The sequence below is a fragment of the Lissotriton helveticus genome, chromosome 12 (assembly GCF_964261635.1).
Source record: "Lissotriton helveticus chromosome 12, aLisHel1.1, whole genome shotgun sequence".
Taxonomy (NCBI): Eukaryota; Metazoa; Chordata; class Amphibia; order Caudata; family Salamandridae; genus Lissotriton; species Lissotriton helveticus.
Window position 1 is genome coordinate 568384962 of NC_136073.1, and position 24211 is coordinate 568409172.

Below are 24211 nucleotides of genomic sequence, written 5' to 3' on the forward strand. Positions count from 1 at the left end.
CTATTCTTCTTTCCTTCTTCTTGTGCCCAGGACCATGGCTAAGGGAGGCAACAAGGGCAAGGGGAAGGGCCCAGCCCCACGTACCCGGCTCCCTTGCGGGCGTTGGAGGGGGGAGGAAGTACAACCCAGGGAGATCTTTTCTGCAGTGGAGGTGGCCGCCTTGCTGGTTTTTGTCCAGGTCCACCTCCCTAAGACCGTGGCAGCAGGTGGGCGGATTGCTTCTCGGTTACGGCCTCTGGGAGCGTCGCCATCTGTGGGACACGGTGTGCCGGCGCATGCCTAAGGAGTCTGGGGTCCGGCGCACCTACCACCAAGTGACGCACCGGTGGAGTGACATCTTGGACCGGGAGCATGACCTCGTCGACCTGCTTGGTATGGAGATCCCTGGGCTTGGTAAGTAGCTATTTAATAACTACTTTTTTTCCTTCTGCTCTGTTATATTGCTAATCTATTTTTTTCCTGAAGAGTACGAATGCTGCTGATTAGATTACATTGCAGGTAAATTAATGTTTAAATAGCTTCTGTTATTGCAGGTGCTCGCCTGGTTATTGGCGTTGATACTATGCTTACTTGTTTGCAACTTTTTAGTCATTTGAGATGACAGTAGACTCAAGTCTAGTCCTTCTTTGCACTCCTGCTGCTGCCACTTTGAAGAGATAGTGTGGATTGATACGTTGAGTATACTATTTATTACTTGTTCTAGGACATTTGTTAGTGGTCTGCAATCAGGATGACGGACTGTGTCTGTCACGCGACGTCTCGTGCTGCTGAGTGATGGCAGTCGTAGTAGAACCTTTTTGTTGTTGATGTAGTTAGTGAATTACATAACTTTCCTATTAGACGGTCTGTGAATCCTGCAATACTGTACTACTATCCTTTTTAGTTGACCAGATCAGATGCAATTGATGTTAATTTGTTTCCCCGACATAATTTTAGATTGAGTACAAAGAAATCAAATATTTCTCAAAAAACAAACATCCATGTTGTGTTTCTTTATTTCATGATCACCAGCAGAAACTCCCAGGGGCAAGGCGACGGCGACAGAGACTCCGGTGGCAGAAGTTGGACAGGAGCAGTCCCTTCCAGGCTCTTCTGCTGGCCCCAGTAAGTTGTCTTATTGTTATCTTAATACTTATACTTCCCTAACTTTTACAGCCCCTATTTATTATAAACTGGTTCCTAATAATTCTATGTTTTACAAAATAGTCTTGGATCTTCTTCTAATGTAGACTACTTTCTACATTCTTATCCTGCCTCTACCATCACTCTCTGTGCTACTACTATTTACAATTATGAGTAGGTCTGTGTAGGTAGCTAAGCTTGCCCATTCGGCAAACGGTGTGAAACAAAACTCTGATACAGCAATAGCTCTAGGCACTGAGTGTAGTCCTCTGGGTTGCCCTTGCTGTCTATTCCAGTCTTCTTAATATATGTGCTTTGACAATTTGCAACAACAAAATGTAATTGTTCACACCAACTAAACGGTAGCAGTGTCCTTTTTGATTTGAGAGGAGCACATCCCATACCGCTAGTGTTTCAGGGACTATTCTGCACACAAAGAAGTATGAACAAGATGATAGGTGCAGTTCGTCTTTCGACATACCTCAGTCCGAACAGAAGTTGAACCCCCAATCCCCTGACAGACTATCTAGAATGTCTGATCAATGATTTTTACGACCCAGAAGAACAGAAGAAGAGAGACTACCTCCGAGTCCCGGCCTATCTAAGTCACTGAAACATGACTGCCAAGTGCAGTAGTTCAAACCTTTCCGCTCACTCACTTGTAAACAAAAACCACACTGTGTTTGTTAGTTTTAAAGTTTTATTTTCAATTAAGAAATGAAAACACAGTACTGCTGGTGATGACTTACTAGTAGTTGGAGAATTGTCTGGCAGAAGGGCAATGTAATCTTCTTTCTGTAATGAGAAAAATGGTGCCCGTTAAGCAAGCATTCATCAGTTGTCATAAGAACAAGTGTAGCATTTAATGGAATAAGCATATAAAAGGTTAACACCCTGCCCAAAACCGTTACTTTTTTTCAATCCCAGTTATAAAAAAAAATGTGTTATGTAACATTTTCTTCCGTTACGAGACAAAATAGGGGGTTGTGTATGGCATCTGAAAATATGACATGTTTTTCCTAGATGTCACAACATCTGACGCGGCACAGATGACAACCAGTGCTGGGGCCAGCAGTGCGGAGGGGTCCACTCAGGATGGGGCGGCGCCAACAGGAGGAGCTGGGGGGGAAGACTCAGCGGCGGCGGACGGTGGTAAGTTATTATACTCCTTACTTATTGAAATATTTTTGAGTAGCCTCGCAAAGGAGTGTATGATGTACTGTACAGTAGTACACAGTACACTAGTATAAGTACACTGTACTGTCAAGAACATTTACTAATTTAGAACTACTTTTTGGACTATCACGTAGAAGACAGTCAACCTTGACTGTTAATAGCATTAGCTGCGGTACTTCTCTGGTAACCAATGGCCCCCCCTATTTCACTTCAACTCAGCTGGCCAATTTTTATTGTGATTTGTGAAGCCAAGTCATATCAGATGAAGTTTAGGGGTGTGAAGAACGAAAAGTTAAAGAAGGGTGAAACGAAGGACGAGCGAGTCTTAATATTTATGACTGTAAAAAATGGTTTTGTTGAATGCAATTCAACATAAGAAGACAGCGCTTTCCAAAATATAATGAAAAGGGTGTTAGTTGGTTTTTGAAAAAAATTAATTTTGGTACATTTGAGACATCAAGAAGAATCATAGACGTACTTTCGAAGCCTGGATGTTATCTTCTTTATCCTCCTCGTCGATAGCAGAGGTGTATGATGTAGTAAAGCAGATGCTGAGTGGAAGAAGTATGGCCAGTGGCAGTGCCACCCCTATAGAAAATTAAAGACATTCAGATCCCCACTTGCATGTACTGCTTAAAGTACTGCGAGTCTGCATCATCATGGCCTGTGTCTGTATTTCTTGGGTGAAAGCAGAGTGAGCTGCCATTATGGCGGCGAGCACAAGTTCACGTACCAGTGATTTATTTTGCAACCCAAAAGAAAAAAAGTTTTAAAAAAAGGCCTTTTTTGAGTACTCTCTGACTATGTAAGTAGTAGTGAGTACACCCATAGTGCTGCTTGTGGAATTCCTGAAACTCCCAGTAATGTCACAGGCTTACAAAGACGGCTGAAAGATACATGCCAAAATGTTATACTGTTACAACAGGTATCTGTGCACACGTCGCCTTTTACAGAGTTAAGGCTGTAGGTAATCAAACACAACCAATAGACAAACAATGCGGAAGTAGTCTTGATAGAAGTGTTTCTTCAATTCAGATTTTATCCACCACGCCCAGTCAACACGTGTTTCGTCAGGCCTAGTAGCCCGCGACTTCATCAGGGCTCCCGCGGGCAGCGGTTCCAAAGCTATTGCCACAATGGCTAGGTGCTCTCAACCGCTTCCAATTCCGCCCCGGCTACCGGGTAGTGTCGAGGTTCTCGCTGATTCGTCTCAGCCGTCTCAGCTTTACAGCGTCTCCGCGTGTAAACTGTAAATGACTTCCGCATTTACACGCGGAGACGCTGGAAAGCAGTACGTCTTCTTAACCTGCCGCTCACACGGATACTCCTATGGTGTGTCGCATCTTTGGTATTAACCATCACACGGACGGCTGAGACGAATCAGCTAGAACCTCGACACTACCCGGTAGCCGGGTCGGAATTAGAACCGGCTGAGAGCATTACATTGTTCACGTTGTGTAGGAGGAGGATGTTCTTATTATCAATCCAGGATGGCGCACATGAACTTCTGGTTGCTTTGACCATATCCTCCCCAGCAAGTGTGTGGAATTAATTGTTGTTGTCAGGCACACATCAATGAAATACCACACAGCCCGGGGGAAGAGGGTTAGGGTTTGAAAATTGGATGGGAATGGGTTTTTTTGGGGGGGAAAGTTGGTAGAGAGGAAAAAAAACACAACATGGTCCGTAAAACAACAAATGAAGATAAACAAATCTTTGGATTTGAAGATATCGATAAACCTTTAAAGGGACATAAAGAAAGTGCACTACTGCATGCGAGAAGTTGTTTGCTGGTAAATGGATGGTTAGCTTACTGAAAAGTAGTACTACTACTTACTGCAACTTACTAGTAACTACGAAGGAACAAGTTAGCAAACTTGGCAGTACAGGGCTGCAGTCATTATGCAATTTCACTTGCCTCTCTGCCCTCAGACAATAAACACTTAGAACATTAAATTAGTGTTAAACATAGCAAAGACGTATCAAAAAGCTGGAGGGATGAATTAGCAGAGATCAAACAAACGCACAGAGTCACACTCGTAGAAGTAAGTTCAAGTTCACAAGAATATCATTGAAAAGATAAGGAGAATTTTGGATACTGTTACTGTTTTTTGTAGTGGCCCCGTTGAATTTGTGAAGTCGATGCATCCAGCCATTCCTCTTACTCGCGGTACTCCTTCATTCCATCGGATGCTCCGTCGATCAATCTTGGTGACCAGACAAACAGTCCAGTGTCCACTGCCTGCCTGAAGCGGATTTGCGGATCGCTAATTGTACGCCTGAGTAGTACATCGATGGCACAGGGTAAAAGCCTGCCTGTAATTGATGATGGAAAAATACAACAGTAAGTGTTAAAGACACCTCGGAGAAAAAAATATGTAAGGCACGCTGTGTAGTGCAAAAATTATACTGTCTCTTTCAGAGATGACAATCCCCAAAATCTAGAACACCCCACATTACCCTCCCAAAAACGTGCAGAATACTGCTGCTACCTCACAGAGGCCTAATTTCAAATCGTGTCAAAACGCACTCAGACAAAGTATGTCCAAAACCCCCCTTTCCCACCATGGATTATGTTCAAACGATTAGACATTACAACAAGTTTTCCAAGACCCCACCCAGTCGTAAAATAACCCCCGCCCAAACACATGCAATACAATAGTGCTAACCCTAACGAGCCCTAAGTTAAGAATAGTGGCAAACGCTTTCTTTCACTAGGCAAAATCCACCCTTTCCCACCATGGATTTTCTTCAAACCACTAGTTGCAACCAAGATTACACATTCCCACGAGTGCTGTAAGACCCCAGAGCCCAGTTGCAAAAATCTAGAACACCCCAAACACATGGAATACTGCTGCTAGTGCTAACCCTAACGAACCCTAAGTTACAAAAAATGCAAAAGGCTTTTCAGCATGGATTTTGTCCAAACCACTTTTATCCGGTATTAGACCTTCCCAGCAATGCCCCAAGACCCGCCAACCCATCCGCAAAAAAGCACAACACCCCCAAACAGCCAAAAAGCAAAAATGGCAAATCTCATACTTACAATATTTTTGGGCCTTCTTTCAATTCTGTCCAAACGCGCTGTGCAGCTAGGCCATAACTCCCGTTTCCCACCATGGATTTCCTGAAAAACAAATGCAATCAAAATTAGACTGTGCCAGCAGTGCTCCCAGACCACAAAACCCACCCACAAACACCCAGAACGCCCCCAAAGAGCACCTCAAAGACAAGCAAGTCAGCAAAAACGCAAAAAAGTTTTCGCCTCCGATTTTGTCCAAACCAGTTTTATCCGGTATTAGAGCTTCCCAGCAATGGCCCCAGAGCCGTCAACCCAGGCGAAAACAAGTAGAAGACCCCCAAACAGCCAAAAGCAAAAGTACAAAAATGGGGACTTAGTCATTTTTGGGGAAATTTTCAAACTCTGTGCGCGCTCTGCAGCTAGGCCCTAACTCCCCTCCGCCTCCATGGATTTACTTCAAACCTCTTGATATCAAAACTATCCATACCAAGCAGTGCTCCCAGACCCCGAAACCCACCCACAAACACCAGGAAGCCCCCCAAACAGGCCCCCGAAAACGCTACATTGAGCGAAATGTCGGAAAAAGCAAAAACTTTTTCCTCATGGGTTTTGTCCAAACCAGTTTTATCCGGTATTGGAGCTTCCCAGCAATGGCCCCAGAGCCGTCAACCCAGGCGAAAACAAGTAGAAGACCCCCAAACAGCCAAAAAGCAAAAGTACAAAAATGGGGACAGTCATTTTAGGGGAAATGTTCAAAATCACTCCGCGCGCGCTCTGCAGCTAGGCCCTAACTTCCCTCTGCCTCCATGGATTTACTTCAAACCTCTTGCTATCAAAACTATCCCTACCCAGCAGTGCTCCCAGACCCCGAAACCCACCCACAAACACCAGGAAGCCCCCCAAACCGGCCCCCGAAAACGCTACATTGAGCGAAATGTCGGAAAAAGCAAAAACTTTTTCCTCATGGATTTTGTCCAAACCACTTTTATCCGGTATTACACCTTCCCAGCAATGCCCCAAGACCCGCCAACCCACCCGCAAAAAAGCACAACACCCCCAAACAGGCAAAAAGCAAAAATGGAAAATCTCATACTTATATTTTTCGCCCTTCTTTCAATTCTGTCCAAACGCGCTGTAAAGCAAGGTCATAACTCTACTTTTCCACCATGGATGTCCTGGAAAACAAATGCAATCAAAATTAGACTGTGCCAGCGTTGCTACCAGACCACAAAATCCACCCACAAACACCAGGAACCCCCCCAAACAGGCCACCGAAAACATGATAGTGAGCAAAAAGGCAAAAACCTTTTTGGCTCAGATTTTCTCCAAACCACTTTTATCCGGTATTAGACCTTCCCAGCAATGGCCCCAGAGCCGTCAACTCACCCGCAAAGAAGTAGAACACCCCCACAAGTGCAGAGTCTTTCTTCATTGGGCGTAATCCAGCCATCTGCTTTGAGGGAAATAGGAGTCTGGAGGAGGAGGATAGAGGAGCATGTTCTTGTGAACTTGTGAACCTGAGGAATGCAGACTGCGGCACCTTCAAATCAATAAGCAAATAAGTGGAGACAATTCTGCTGATGGGCTTCTTGTTGTGATTGATTAGGTGATTGAATGTTTTATTTATATTGACTTTGCAAAACAAAGAAAGACATACACACAGGAATAAAAGTGAATAAGGACGAAAAAGAAAGTTATTGATTCATTGGCTCATTTTCAGGGCTCGGTGTCAGGGAAGCAGAGTTTGTCCTCATACTCTGCGAATTCAGGCGGGAGTAGGTCACCTAACAGAGAAGAAATTCCCTCATCTAAGTTGGTGTCCTCCTCGTCTTCTTCCGGCGTGTATTCTCGTACTTTGTAATCTGGTGGTATGAGGTGCTGATTCATCTTGATCATTGTTAACCTCTCAACATTTTTCGGCGAGAGGCGGGTCCTTTTGCAAGTTACAATGCCACCAGCAGCACTGAAAACACGTTCAGAAGACACGCTTGCGAGTGGGCAAGACAAGTAATTTATAGCCAGGTTGGTGATCTCTGGCCACAATTCTCTTTTCCCATGCCAATACGCCAATGGGTCATCATGAATATAGACCTCTGTTGGGTCATTCAGATAGTCCTGCACCATCGACTTAAGGTTCTGCAGGGTTCCTCCACTTTGCTTACTTTTTGCTGGGACCTTTTCAGAAGCAAACCCAAGCTTAGTTAGCCAATTTTCTTCTTCACACAATGTTACTGTTGTGTCTGGTGCAGATGATCCGGTTGCTGGTGTCTTTAACGGCTGAGAGGTCACTTCTGCCACAGCCACAGGTGCAGGAGTGGATTCTTTGGGCTCCGGATGGCCTTCTGATGCTGATGTACTGCCTTTTCCTTCAATTTCCTGCCGTTCTCTTTCAAACCTCATGGCTGACAGACCTAGCCAACGTTTGTACTTTGAAACTTCTTCCTCACCAAAAGCAAACAATGCTCTGGCTGCCAGTGCCTTTTTGTAGCGTGGATACAGAATAGTAGCACAAATGTAATGCTGTTCTGTGTTGATCTTTTGAAGACGTTTATCGCAAAGTAGTCGCTGTAATAATTTCTCCGACAAAGCAAAAGCTTCTTGCTTTTCTTCATCTTTTTGAAACGTAGAAGACACCTCCTTCAGTTCGTGCTCTAGCATGCGCAAAAATTGGATAGCTTTTCCCAAACTACAGTTCTCCCTGCTGACTGCACGCGTGAAGACCTCAAAAGGACAAAGCATGTCTGTCAGACTTTTAACTAGCTCCCATTGCTCCGCATGTAACCTCAGGTCCTTCGCAGCTGTACCCAGTGTAAGGAAATACTGATCGAGTACCATAAACTGCTCATACAGATGCTCAAGCATGTAGAAGGTTGAGTTCCAACGTGTTGCCACCTCCTGGATGAGTGCTTTCACTGGCAGTCGACGTTCATGTAGCAGGCCCCTCAGATGCTTCCGGGCCTTAAAAGAATGGCTGAAATGTGTGCACATTCTTCGGCAGGTGGTCAGTACCCCGCACACTGGACTTTCTTCACTCAAGAATTTTTTAACACCCAGGTTTATACAGTGCGCCAAACACGGCACTCTGAAATAGTGACCCTTATCCATGGCCTTAACTACATTGGCGCCATTATCCGTGGAAACATAACCAATCATGCGTTTTTTGGGGGACAGCCATTTCAAGACCTTTGTGTTAAACTCCTGCAAAATGTTTTGTGCTGTATGACTTGTCTCCATGCCAAACATAGCTAGTGTTGCATGTTTCCGAGCAGCTTTAAAAACGTTGTCCGTGTCAACACCTGCCCTTAGCTTTGCTGTAACTCCTGAAAAAGAGACCCAGTGTCCAGTGATGCACATGTAATCAGTGCCTGCGCCACTGGTCCACATGTCTGTTGTCAGATGTATAGTGTGAACAGCACTCTTCTTCAAAGCTGCCCTAATCGCCTCCAGCACATCTGCATGTAGTGCTCGAACCGCAACTCTGGCAAAATAGTACCGGCTAGGAACCTTCCATTTAGGGCAGAGCGTTGCCACTAATTCAAGAAAACCAACCCCTTCCACAAAAGAAAAAGGGAGAAGGTCCAGCGCTAGCATTTTAGCCAGCTTAGTGTTATACAGACGCACCATTGGGTGGTTGCGTTCAAATGGCGCATCTGAAAACAACATGCTTCTAATTGTGGGCTGGACCATTTTTTTACGGGAAGATGATGACTTCTTTGACCCAGTTACGCTCGGTGATGATGAAATTTTTCACATTGGTGTCTCATTCTCTCCCACAATCTTAGTGTGGCGCACAGGGGGTGTGCTGCTGACAGGGGTACTGGGTGTAGGTGAAGAAATGTTTGACGCTTCTTCCTCCTCGTCATCATCAGATGAAACATCAACGGATACAGTTTGTTGACTTCCAATTCGGGCTTCCTTGATCTCCTTTAGGTGCGCAAGCCATTGGACAAGGTGCTGTCTCTTAAGATGACCTCTCTGGCCTCCGGTACCATAGTTGGTACCAAGCTTACCACGACTAACTGCAAGCTTACAAATGCTACAAATGGCTATGTTTTCCCTTTTTGGGCAAACACTAAAGAAGTCCCAAACTGCGGACTTGAAATGTCTGTGGGGGGCGGAGGAGGCGATACTACTGGTCATGCTGCTAATGCCAGATGAAGTGGAGGATGTGCGTTGCCAAACTTTACGACGTTGTGCCCTTGCATCACCACTAATTGAGGTGGAGGTGGATGGAGGTACCTTCTGGCGAGAAAATATGGAAGCGGTAGGTGGCGGTGTACTAGTTAACTGCATTTGTGGTGGTCCCGTTGTCACGTCGCCATCATCACGCTCAGCAGCATTTCAGGATAGGGTAAAAATGTCTGTTTGCTGCATGCCCGCTGAGGCTGGAGTGACGCCTATGATGACTGCGTCGTCGTCAGGAGAGTCTTCATCAGCAGGAGTATACGCCACTTCTTCTTCTGCGTCATCTTCACACTCCATAACTCTGAGACTTTCGGGAACCTTCCTTTTACGCTTAGCTACCTTTGTCAGATCATGGTGTGTCTCACTCTCAGGCAGCACTGGTGGTTCCCAATTTTCATCCATATCATCAGAAAGATGGGGGCTTGAAGAAGAAGTAGACACCATCCTTGATCTTTTCCTTGTTGGGTATCTGGAAGACAATGAATCATCAGGAGGAGTGGCTTCCTCATGTGATACCTCGGCTTGAATGTCGATTTCCCGATGTGCCCCTACTTCGGGAGGAACAACTATTGTGGGCACTTGTGCCGCTCCATGCACCTCTGCTTGCGCATCTCCTTGCGCTGCCTCTCCTTCCACATGTACTTGGGCTTGTACTACTTGCACAGGTGGTTGTTGTTGCGGCTGTGTTTGTTGAACACTCGTCTGATCAGTTACAACAACCTGTGTTGATTGAGGGACATTGCTGCTACTTTCTTGCGATGAGCCAACATCACTGGTCGATGGTGATTGAACAACTATACTGGCGGCCTCTAAAGCACTCAAGGGCTTGGACCTAAGTTGGAGTGGTGGTGGTGGCACTGAGCCCAATGGAGCGGGGGTGCTGCTCCCGGCAGCTTGGTCCCCAGCAGACCCCGCTGCTGCTGCAGGCGCACTTTTTTTTCCCCAAAAAATGTGGCGGTCGGCACACCAGTCTCCTTGGTATGTGGCACCACTTGCTTCTTCGGCTCCTTACTGCCAACTTTCTTGCTAGAGGAGCTACGGGGAACTTTTTTTGGGGCCATCTTCTTCAGAGGTCAGAACAGCAGGCCGCAGTTGCACGAGTTGCAGAGTTGTCTTGTCTGTGGCCACACGTGACGTCGCGTGACGTTATGCTGCACACACACCGCTACAGGACTTCTTCCTGGCACTGGTGGTTCTCTTGTGCACCTAAAAGCAATGGAAGACAGAGGAACATCAGTTATACACCCCAAAAAGTCGAAAAACACACAAAAATCAGCACAATCCCAGGCCATCCATGCCCTGAATGATGTTTAAATTCAAGAAGACACCCCACAGAAAGACTAGGCCCATGCACCACTCACTACCCCTGGGCATAATGGATGAAAGCTAGGCAAAATGGGTGCAGGCCTCAGAACACTGCCTGTCTTCAAAATGGCCCCTTGTACCCCAAACACATGGCCAGGGCCTGCCTGTACCAGCACTCAAAATGGCCTCCATCCACATGGCCAGTCCCCATCAACAGTACACCCAAAAAAAACGAAAAAAACACAAAAATCACCACAATCCAATGCCATCCATGCCCTCCATGATGTTTACATTAAAGAGACCCCACAGACAGACTCAGTCAATGCACCACTCACTACCCCTGGGCAAAAGGCCTCAACAGCAGCCCCAAAAATCGAAAAACACACAAAAATCAGCACAATCCCAGGCCATCCATGCCCTCAATGATGTTTAAATTAAAGAAGACACCCCACAGAAAGACTAGGCCCATGCACCACTCACTACCCCTGGGCATAATAGATGAAAGCTAGGCAAAATGGGTGCAGGCCTCAGAACACTGCCTGTCTTCAAAGTGGCCCCTTGCACCCCAAACAAATGGCCAGGGCCTGCCTGTACCAGCACTCAAAATGGCCACCACCCACATGGCCAGTCCCCATCAACAGTACACCCCCAAAAAAACGAAAAACACACAAAAATCACCACAATCTAATGCCATCCATGATGTTTACATTAAAGAGACCCCACAGACAGACTCAGCCCATGCACCACTCACTACCCCTGGGCAAAAGGCCCCAACAGCAGCCCAAAAAAATCGAAAAAACCCACAAAATTCAGCACAATCCCAGGCCATCCATGCCCTCAATGATGTTTAAATTTAACAAAACAGTTGTATCATGCACCCATAACTAACCCTGGTCCTACTGGATACTGTGGCTACCCACAATATATTTTATTTAATGTTCTGAAAAAGTTCCAAAATTGTAGTTGCAGCAACTGTAATGCCCCAAACAAACTTACTTGTGAAAGTTGATTTCTAATCCAAAAGTGATCCAAAGAAAGTCAAAAAGGCCTCAAATCCAAATATCCAGCAGCATCCACAAAAAGTAATCCTTCCAGGTCAAGATCCAAATGAAAGTGACCAGCACATGAAGAAAGCACTGGGAGGAGCCTGCTGGACAGGAACAGGAAGTTGGAGACTGTGGGGCACTTCCTTCCTCCCCCCCCCCCCAAAATGGACTCCTTGCAAAAAAAAGTGCAGGCAAATGTCAACCATAGGAGTTATTCTGATAAAAATCATCATTTTCAGAAGGTTTATGCTGCTTGCTGGTGGATTTCTTGTGCAGAATTGCAAATTTTGCAATTTCGCGAGTGCGAGATTGTTGCTGCCCGCCGCATCTACGTGTTCGCAATTGTTTACTCCCGCGATGCTTGATCGCGAGCCTTTATGACGTTCTCGCGTTAACAAAATCTCGCTGTGAAAGGTGGCGGGCGCGATGACGTAATCGCGGTCGACAAACTCCCGCGGGATCACGCAGCAAGATCCAAAATGGCACAGCACACGCAAACATGGAGAAAAACAACTTTTTAAACGCTGAATGACGGTAAGTGAACGCCGCGCGCCGCAATATTGTATTTGTCAAGCGCGACCAAGCAAAAAACATCCGCTGCGTGCGAATTTACGAATTTTCGGCAAATTCGCGAGAGTTCGCGGATCGCGAATTTACCGAAAATCCGTAAATTCCGCGAGCGGAACGGATTTTACGCCCATGCTTAGGACTAACAGCTCAATTCGAGTCCTGTTGCGACCAGCACTCGTGTGCCCCAGCCACAGCGGAGAGGTCATTCTCCAAAGGCATGAATCGAGTGGAGGTGACCACCATCATTGCCAGAGAGGGACATCCTGACATGGAACAGTTGAGATGATACATCCATGGTGACATCCACTGACCTCCGACTCCTTCAGCCATTGAAAGTGGGAACCGTTCTTTGAGGTAGTCCCTGCACAAGTGAGCCTGGTAGTCATGGACCATCATCGCCAGGTAGAGCCGAGTAGGCCAGCACATACCCGTCAGACCTTGCACAAGCCACTGGTAGGAGGCCCAGTGGAGGGTTTCACAAGCATATCGCACAGAAGCCCAGAAAGAAGAACCAAGGCCAGGGGTCTCTCCAGCCAGTTAAATTCCATGCAACATTACCCCACAGCGCTGTCACAGCAAGAAGTGCAGAATTACAAAGAGCCCGTGACCGAAAGAGCCTGGGGTGACGTCCCGTTTAAATCGTGGAGGCATTGAATGATGTCTCTTTTTGTGTCCTGGGCCATCGCCATTCTATGAGCTCTTTCCACACTGCGGGGTGGTACCTGGGACCAGATGGGGTGCAAGGATTCTCTAGGGAGGAGACAGGGAGGTGATGGTGTGCCCTTGGCGGGTCCGACCGTAGTCCAAGAAGTTGCTTGGCTTCAGTCAACGAGTAGATGGATAGTCTTTTGCCCTTCTAACTGAACATGATGGCAAAGGGGTGTCCCCATTGGTATCAAATATTGAGTTCTCACAGTTTATCTGTGATTGGGCGAAAGTTCCTGCAGTGATGTAGGATGACGGGGAGAGGTCCTGAAATAGTTGAACAGTGTAGCCGCGGAATGTTAGTTCAGCTATGCTCCGCACTGTTTTTAGGATAGCTTCCTTCTAAGTGAAAAAATTAACTCGCGTCAGAATGTCCAGGATAGATTCTGAGCGTCCCCGGGGAGGGGCCTCGTGATGCGCTCTATCCAAAGCCAGAGGGGAAGTATTGTCGTCTCCACAGATCATGTGTAGGAGCTCCGCTGTAAAAGCCATAATATCGCTCCTCTCCACCCCCTACGGCACCCCCCCTGCAGCATATCTTTTTCCGTCGGATCCTATTTTCAAGATCCTCCTTCTTCATTTGGAGCTCTATGTGTTGTTCCTCCAGCGTCGGCACTCTCTGCCAGCTATGTCCTCAGGGTACCCCCTATACCATCAATCCAAATGTGTTTTCCAACAGATCAAATGTATCAACATTGTTTCTCTGATTGTCAGTCAATGACTACTGGTGGATTTTATAAATCTTAAAGATTGGACACTGATTTCACCATGTGTCAAATTCTTATATAGCTCTGTAGTCCCCAAAATTAAGAGAAAACAAGGGCTAATGTGTATAGGAGAATGTTATTTTTTTTCATTAGTAAGCTAAGGAACATTTACATGTAATTACTGCGACAAATATAAACACATAACGTCATCAAAAGAACAGTTACAGGTACTTAACCACTTCACCGCAGTGTGGCGGAATTTGATGCGTGCGCAGATCGGACGGCCGTCCGACGCACATGCCTACCGTGGCGTCGGACGGCCATGGAAGAGGTTAATGAGACATATATATACACATAACACCACAAGTTGCATAGACATGTACATACAATATTATTGGTCACTTCAAACAACAAACATTAGTGACCTTGTGTTGTCCTTAAATAGTGTTGAACATATAATATATTCAATCCCATCAAAGATATGTGCAATAATTCAGTGAAAAATTAAGACTAGTGTCCTGTACTATAAGTAAATGTGGGGTACGTATTCTGACTCTCTGTTGTGTAATCCTGATGGTAGTTGGCCCTTTCCTTTGGTGGTTGGATATCTTTAACTATTGCCTTATGTGTTGCAGAGATGCTGTTTACTCTCCCCCAGGGTTCATGAGAGAAAGGGTGCTATCTCGTTTGTTTAATTTAACCCAAAGGTTGTGGTACGGAGGCGTAGAATCAGTTTTGCCTCTTGCCTAAGGAGGGTGAAATCAACAATTTGGCCTTTCACATGTTAGCACTGTCCATCTGATCTCAGAGACTTTGTGGTTTATTTGGGGGTAGTATCGAACCATCGGTGCATTTTGTACTTTGCATCTTATGCGTGATCTGTGGTGTGTGCTGCTTTTTCTGATCACCTGTGTTGTTTTACCTATATATGCCAAATCACACGGGCATACCACGTAATATATCATTTTTGATGTATTGCAGTTCGTAAATTCGGAGTGCTTAATTTTAACGCCTTGGTAGAGAAATTCTTCACACTCAATTGTGCTTTCACAGGACATACAGTTGCCACAATTGTGTGTCCTTTAATGGGAGGTAACTCAAACAATGTCTTCAGGGACACCAGTTCAATCTTCTGTGCAGTGTTGGCTCTCACCAGGTTGTCACAAAGGTTTTTGTTCTTTTTAAGGGTGAATAGAGGGACATTTCTCAGTTCCTCCAAGCCGCTAATGGTTGTCCAGTTCTTGCAGATAAACTTTTTCACCTCGTTGGCCCCAGAGAACATTGTCATGCATACCATGGCGTTGTTGCTGTTGTGGTCCTTTGGTTCCAACAGAGTGTCTTGGGGCATGCACCATGCTCGTTTTAAGGCTCTTTTGTGTATTTTTTGTGCGGTTAATTGCATTGTTGTAGTTTGCTCATGAGATCCCATGCATTTGTGAAGTAATCATCTCTTTTGGAGCAGTTCCTTCTAATCCTCAGGAATTGGCTGTATGGTAAGTTTTTGCACAGGTTTCTTTGAGGGTAGCTCGAGTAATGAAGAAATGTGTTTCTATCCGTCTTCTTTATTATACACTATTGTATATATGGTGTTATCTTCATGTTTCACCATGATATGGCCAGGATTCACGTTGGCACAATTACTGAGACCTAGTGGAGGGAAGACTTATGTCACATCTCTTCGCTCGGATGATGGACAGATTCACACAGACACAGCTGAGATTAGAGATTAATTTTTTTGATATTACACAGCATTATACACCACGCTGATACAGCAGGATGAGGGCGGCTGCAGAACCTATTTAGATGAGATTACCATGGTCTGTCTTGAGGATCATATGCAGAAGTTCTTGGCGGAGCCGTTCTCTAAGGAGGAAATAGTCTGTGCCATAGACGCCTTAAATGGCAATACAGCGCCTGGGCTGGACGGTTTTATGGGCGTTTTTTACAAACATTAAAAAGACATACTTGTTCCTTATCTACTTGAGGTTTACAGTGAAGCCCTTGAAAATAACTTATTGCCCCCCACGCTTCGAGAAGCGGTAATCGTCTCACTACCCAAGCCTGGCACGTTTCACCATGATTTCCAAAAAGTTGATCTCTTGTTTGTTGAGAGTCATGGACAATTGGATGTTTGGGAATCTGCCATTTAGCCAACCCAGAAAATCTGTGATTTTTTCATCTGGTCCTCTGCAAATCATGAATACATCGTCTATGTATTGCATTGCCATGAACGCAATGGCCATCTCAGGAGTGAAAGGGCAACCCATCGAGTCCCTTTGATTTGTAGGTAGAATTGTTGGTTACATTTGAAAAAGTTGTATTTCAAACATAAGTCTGCCAGTTTAACCAAAAAGTTCATCAGGACATCATGTGGAGTATTTCTTGTTTCCAGGAAAAACTCCATTGCCTCCAGGCCACTATCCTGTGGGATGTTTGTGTAGAGACTTACGATGTGTAAAGCAACAAGTGTGTCAGAGGAAGCGTCAAAGGCCATACCTTCTAGGATGTTTATTGTCTGCATGGTGTCCCTGAGATAGCTTGGGATATCAACGATAAGGGCTTTTAAAAAAGTGCCTACGCATTTAGCAGGTCGTTCTATAAGTGAATTAACTGTGCCAGAGAATTTCCTGATCTTCGGAGCAAGCGTCCACTGTGTGCTCCAGATTGTCCACTCTGCCCTCAGGTCAGTGACCTTGTGACGGATATCTTTCTGGCAGGTTTTGAAATCCGTCTTAAGGGATCCAAATTCACTGCAAATTTCCTGTAGAATGCGGTGCATATAAGCTTGAGAGATTGGCACTGGCGTTGTGCCCTCTTCAACTCCAGAGGCCAGGGGAGTGACAGCATCTGCATCCGGGGCAGGTGTCCTATTCCAGAGTGAAGTAACTGGATTGTCTGTTGCAGACCCCATAGGAGTGTCCCCCGCCAACTTACCTGTGTCATAACGACTGCTCACAGTGCAGTGGGGGGTGCAGGCAACAAGGGGTGTCCCGACTAAGCCTCTTGGGGTGGGGTCAAAAGAGGAACAGGGAGCCTGCAAATTTCCCTGGGCTCAGCGTTGTCTCAGGAAGGTGGGCCAGTAGGCAGCCCGGCAGGCCACAGAGAGTCATTACTGGAAGGCAGTGCAGTGCTGTCTCTGGGGTGAGTAGATCAAGCTCCAACAGTGGTGCCCCGCCATAGTACCGCATCGTCCCAGGGGTCCAGTAAGCGCAGTTTTACTGGGGCTCGGCAACCAGGATCCCCCTCCCCCTCCCAACGCTCCAGTTAACAAGAGTGCTCTTCAGAACCAGGGCAAGCAGGGGTCAACAGTGGGGGAGGCTGCACAGGGGGTCTAGAACCAACGGGAGTCAGCCACTATCATCACCAGGTGTAGGGTGGCACTCGCCCCTCGACACCAGTCACAGGCCAGCAATAGTCCAGACCCCAGGGCATGGCGACCTCCATTCACCAGGCTGGTTGGCAGCCAAAGTTAAGGAAACCACTGATCTACTGCCCGTGCACAGCCCCGAAGGCCTCAAGCAAACACATCCACGGGTGCCAGTATGTCTCACAGGGCGCCCCAGACCGCAAGCGGCAGGGACTCATGCTATGTATTCTTCCCCCCCCAGCCGACTCACCAACACAGGCCCAGGCTGCCCTCAGCATCACCGAGTCGGACCGACTCCTCGCCCCCAACTCCATACATCCAGATTTCTCCCCACCGGTCCTAGTAGCAACAGGTGGCAAGGGGCAGTCAGGGAGCCCTCACAGGCAGGGACATGGCCCAGCTGGCCGGTGCTGAGCAAGGGCCATCCACCATCACTACAGGCAGCGCCACACCTCAGCACTCCGCGGCAGGCTACTCAGCCCCCAAGATGGCAGTCCTCCCAAGCTGGCATCCCCGGTGCAGGAGGAGAGCAGCGTTGCAGCTAGTCGCACAGGGGGAGGCCAGGGCACCGCCTCGATTGCACCTTCCTCTCCAGGAGTTGAGGGCTCCGTTGTCCCCCAAGAACAGCGGGGAGTGCGGCCAGTTATCTTGGCTAGGTCGGGACCACCATGTGGAGCTTCAAGATGGCGCCGCCAGCCCCGCTACCGCAGAGAGCCCCAACCCGAGGCAGTGACTCCAGTACAATGTCCCTGGCATTGTCGGGCCTCTCCCGGCAGCAGGAGCCGGGTCCGGCAGGCTATACAGGGTCCAGGCTAGTTTAGACAGGTTCCGGTTCTGATAACACCTTGTGAAAGGCCTCGCGAGCCCGGAGCTGCAGCGAAGCATATCTCACTCCATGCGCTCCCAGGTCACGCCCCCCATCCATCTTTTTATTTTGTAATGGATTAATATTTGATATATCTTACTCAATAAAATAAATTAAAAAAGGAAGTTCTACAATCGAACAATGTAATTGAGGTTATTAAGCCTTTGGAGAAGTTTAGCTCAGGTGTGATCCGAGGCAGTAGCAATGAGGAATGCAGCTTACATCATAATAATAATAAATAATACTGATATTTGTAAAGCGCGAACAGCTACCTCACGAGGAGGTGTCCCGGCGCTAGGTGAGCAGTTAAGCAAGCAGAGGGCAAGGAGATTACTTAGCGTTTTTGCATAAAAAGCCAGGTCTTTAGTAGCTTCTTAAAGCTAGATTCTGTTGTAGCAGATTGAATGGCGAAAGGCAAGGCGTTCCATAGTTTCGCCGTGCCAGCAGAAAAAGACCTGCCCACAAGTCTAGCTTTTCTAACTCGTGGAACGAGTAGCTAAAGCAGGGAGTTAGATTGCAGGTGCCTCTCCTGATGGTAGCGGGGGAGACTGAGTTTTAAATAATTAGGGCAGGTCCCCTTTAGCGCTCTAAACGCCAGGGTAAGAACTTTGAATTTTATTCTGCTTGCCACTGGGAGCCAATGCAGTTCGCGCAGATGCGGAGAGACATGCTGTCTGAAAGGAATGTGCTTTATCAGTCTCGCAGCCGCATTCTGCACGATCTGCAGGCGTTGCACCAAGTATTTGGGCACGCCGATATAGAGGCCGTTCGCGTAGTCCAATCTGGAAGTGACTGTTGCATGGACTACCATTTTGCGACACTCTTCTGGTAAAAAAAGAAGGAACTTGCGAAGGTTCCGAAGTTTGCGAAGACATCCAGTAGTGACCTGCTGTATATGAGAGGAGAAGGAGAGACTCTCGTCCCATCTTACTCCCAGATTCTTCGCATTGGTTCCGGGGGATGGTGGTGGACCCATTTCAAGAGGCCACCACAGGTCTGAGGGGGATGAGAGTTTTTTCCTAAAAATAACACCTCCGTTTTGCATTCATCCAACTAGCCACATCCCGAAGGCAGCCCTTCAGTTTACTAAAAGCTGCCTCCGACACATCCAGATAGGGGAAGACTAATTGCGTATCATCTGCATACAAAATCACCTTAACCCCCCAATTGGCAATCAAGGTAAAAAGTGGGGCTAAATAAACATTAAAAAGTAGAGGGCTAAGTGCCGACCCCTGGGGGACGCCGCACCAAAGGCGTTTAGGCTTGGAAGAGAAAGTGCCCAATGCCACTCTCTGGGAACGATCTGAGAGGTAGGAATGGAGCCAGCTCAATGCCTTATCTTCCAGACCTATGTCCTTCAACCGTAGCAGCAATGTGCCATGATCCACCGTATCAAATGCGGCTGATAGATCCAGGAGCACCAACATAGCTGATGCTCCTGAATCTAAAGACCACCTAATCGATTCAGCTACCTCGATGAGGGCGGTCTCGGTGCTAAAACCTGCTCTGAAACCGGACTGTGTTTCATGCAGAATCTCTTTTTTCTCAATAAAGCTGTTCAGTTGTCGTTGTATCAGCTTTTCGAGCATTTTACCTGGAGCTGCGAGTAGGGAAATTGGGCGGAGGTTACTTAAGTCATCGGGGGCGCCATTGGGCTTTTTTTTCAAAGGAAGAAGTGTGGCATGTTTCCAGCATTCAGGAAACGTACCTGTTTCAATGGACGTAGTCCATATATGTAGGAGTGGTAATCCAATTGCGTTCGACATCATTTTCCAAAGCTTAGGCGGACAGGGGTCATCAGGGGCCCCTGATTTGCATTTTTTAATTTCCTTCAGTGCCTCGGGGAGGGAGATAGGATGGAATTGAGCTAAAGAAAGGGAGGGAGGCTCATTTTTTGCCGTGTCCGCCATAACTGTGGGCTCAGGCCTCGTGAAGGAATCATAGACTTTCAAAAATTCTTTATCAAAGAAGTCCGAGATGTCTTCACAGAGACTCGCCGACGGGGTAACTTCAGTCTCAATAGCCCTAGGTTTAAAAAAAGATTGAACAATCTTAAAAACTTCTTTGCTTGACTGCTCCGCTTGCTGAATGAAGGTCGCAATAAATAGTTTTTTGGCTTTTTTTATTGATTGGTGGAGACCACGTAGGGCTTTTTTATAGCAACTTTTTGCTGATTCACAGTAGTTTACCCGCCATAGGCACTCCAACCTTTTACAATTGCTTTTTTCAGCCATCAGCTCTGTGGAGAACCATGGGGCAGAAGGGGATTCTCTACGAGACGTGGCGACTTTTGCAGGAGCAATGGTTTCCACCGTGTTGCCTATCCAGCGATTCAACGCCACTGCATCAGTGTTCACGTCAATAGTCAGGGCTGGGGGGCAGCTGCAAGGGCAGGGCATAGGGTATCTGCTGATATGTTATCCCATTTTCTACATACATAAGATCGTTTCCCAGTTGTCTGGCAGTGAGATGTTAATGAGATTGAAAAGGGGATTAAAAAATGATCCGTCCATAGCAATAACTGCGGAGGATTAGCTGTCGTGTCCAATATGTTGGAAAAAATTAGATCCAGCATGTGGCCTGCCCTATGCGTCGGACCAGAAATGATTTGAGTTAGGTTAGCGGCTTTCAGCGTAGTAATAAGTTGAGTGGCCTGAGGGCAGTCAGGCCTGTCTGCGTGGACATTGAAATCACCTACTATAATAAAGTGTGAGTGAGCTAAAGAACTTTGGACTATAAAGTCCATTAGTTCACAGGTATTTGTTGAGGAGCAGTCCGGAGGTCTATAAATAATCAGGCTGGCTAGAGACGGTTGGGAATTAATTTGAAGACAGAAGTGTAGCCAGAAATAGTGGTAGGTGTAGAGGACGCCAATGTGTATTTATCCTTAAAAATAATAGCCACCCCGCCACCCCTTCTATCCACCTCTCTGTTCGAGAAGCTTATTTTGAAGCCCGGTGGGACAGCTTGAGGAATAGAGGCCATATTGTCTGTATTAAGCCATGTTTCTGTGAGAAATAAGGCATCCCACTCAGAATCCGCCATTAGCAGCCAAATATCATCAGCGTGCCTTGGGAGGGATCTGCAATTCAGTAGTCCAGCCCTAAAGAGAGTAGCAGAGGATTTAACTGTAGGTTCGATTTTTGTTCTTAAATATGAATTTGTTTGAGACAAACCATCACAGAGTGTTTTGCAGCAAACCAAGCATGATGGCGGTAGATCACATTTGGCCAGGTCCAGCCTGATCGCCTGACACGGTTTGGCTCTGTTCAGCGCCAATAGATCCGAGCTGGACCAAACTAGCCTCTTAGTAACCCTCAACTCACCGGCAGCGTGGCTGGCGCTGGACGCGGTTCGGTCACGGACGGGCGCAGACGGGCTTGCCTTGAGCGCGCGCTGGTGGTTTAGACCACATTCAGAGATGAAGGAATTGACAAAACCCCGTGTTTGGGGGAGAGGGCGTATGGGAAGAAGCCAAAGTGAAAATGAGTTTAGCTGACAAGCTTCTGAGGTACATAAGTGACTCAGATGTAGGTGGCCATTTACCGGCCGGCAACGGCCGATTTCGGCCGTTACCGACCAGTAAATGGGTTATTGGGATGTAGGGGGCCAATTTTACCGAATCTGTAAATTTACCGATTCGGTAACTTCTAGATGTAGGTGGGACTCTTCTGAGTCCCAAAGGCCTTTCAGATTCGGTATTTTACCACCCAATCCAATTGGGTGGTAAAATACCGAATCCAGGTGTGCATGCACATGTGTGCATGCACACCTATGCCATGTGACAGACAGACATGCCCTTAGGGCATGTCTGTGTGCCACATGGCACACATGCCTGTATTTGGGGTGCCAGAGGGTGTCAAAGTGACACCCCCTGAACCCTTTCTGGAATCGGTATTTACCGAATCGGTAAATACCGATTCGGTAATGCCCATTGATTCCTATGGGCTTCAATGCCCATAGGAATCAATGGGCATTACCGAATCGGAATTTACACAATCGGTAAATACCGAATCTTAACGATTCGGTATTTACCGATTCTGTAATACCTACATCACCCCCTCTATTTTACCACTTCTTAAATACCGAATCGGTAACATTCGGTATTTAAGAAGTGGTAAAATGAAATTACCTACATCTAGGCGATGTCCTGCTTCAGGTTTATTCTTTTGATTCTGGGACTTCTAATCCTTATGTTTTTTTAATGAGATAAACAACTCTACAGGCCCAAAATGCAAAGAAAAACCTGCACTGGAGCAGCAAGGCATGCATTGCCCTGAAGAACATGACAGGGCTGCAGAGGTTCCCTCTAATCTCTGTAGGCTTGTAGCATGCATCGAGTGCCATCCACTGACCAACGATAATTTAAAAAGACCGAATCACAAAAAAAAAACCTTGACAGCGAAGCACATACAATTAAAGGAAAAAAAAGCAATCACAATAGGAGGACTAAAACATTTTGAAACAGAGAGCTCTCTCAAGGACAGAATGGCCAAATGCCAAGGGATTCCACTTCATGAGGTTAGTATGAAGGATCTGTTTATTGGAGTCCAAAAGCTTTACAGACATTGCAATTTTTTGCCATAGTTTACTCGATGGTAAGGACTAACCTGAGCTCTACTCGGCATGAGCCGAAAGATTCCCTGGCAAGGATTCATATGGCAGAGGATAAAAAACAAATCTGTGAAGGCAATAAATTAGACTTGGCACATATAACAATCATAAGGCTGTAGATATACCATGGTTCATTTCAGTACAACCGAGAAGCCGAAGAAACATTATTGCGGCTGGAATACAGGGAGAAGCAGAGAAAAATATAAATCCATATGCTGTTTTGAAAAAGTATAGGTCAAATTCTTCAGTATGTATGTATGTGGTACTTCTATAGCGTAAACATAGACACAAGGCAGCCGAGCACAGTACAAGGTCAAAGACAAGCAGAAAGTCCATGAGTGATAAAAGGGAGGTAGCTGATTAGTAGACGTTTAATGCATTGGGATGTAGTGTTCTTTAAAATGGTGTATCTTCAACTATTTCCTAAATCCGAGCAGAATTGATGAGCTAGGTAGTCCTGATTGATATGCGATCTTGTTCCAGATCTTGGGTGCACAGATGGAAAGAACTGCTGCATTGTTTTTTCTTTTTTACATGTTTCAATCTGCAGTCTTCTGGTGCCTTGACTAAAGGTGTGACAAGAACGACCAGAGATGGTGAGTTTGCCTGCAAGATAAACAAGGTTGCTGGTCACAATTGCTTAGTAAAGAATGCAGCTGGTTTTGAAGATGGTGCAGGCTGGAAAAGGGTACGATTCAGTTCCATCAGATTGAGGATGATGTGATCATATTTCTTCAGGCACTGGATGAGACGTGCTGCAGCGTGTAGAATGCCCCTTAGAGATGCCAATGAGGACTCTGGGAGACCATGGAGCAGGACATTTTTGCCATCCAGATGCCAGAGTAAGAGGGCTTAAACAGCAGTTCTGTAGTCACTTTATTTAGAAGAGAGAGCTTGTACTGTGCTGTCTTTGTTTTTGGCAATATGTTCCATAAGGGTAAGGTTGGTGTCCAGGGTGAATCCAAGTGGCTTTGCATTCAGTGAATGTTGGGCTTCGAAGCCATCTAAGTTCATGTAAGTGAGCCAAGTTTGCACTGTTTCTTGATCTTTGCAAATAACAAGAATGCCACCTTGTTTGACTGAGGTTCAATTAGGTGTTGGACATCTAGGTCTGCATGTTGTGCAGGGAATGTTTGAGGCGTTGGATGTCGGAAGCAGAGGAGACTTTCAGGTAGAGTTGTGTATCATCAGCATATCGCTGAATCTTGATGCTGTTATCTGTGAGTAGAGCACCAAGAGGATTCATGGTGGTTGAAGATGAAAGGAACCAGTATGGAACCCTGGGGCACTCCGCAGGTAAGATGAATCTTTATAGACCTGGAAGGCCAATTTAAACAAACTGGAGTTGGTTGGAAAGGTAGAAGAAAAAACAGAAGCCTTTAAGGGCATTGTCGATGAATCCCACTTTAGACTCCAGGTTTCGTATGAGGGTAGGAAGGTTGACTGTGCTGAAGACAGCTGAGAGATCCAGCAATCTTAGGAGGCAGAGGACATCTTCCTCTGTAGTCAGGAGGGTAGTGGTGTAGG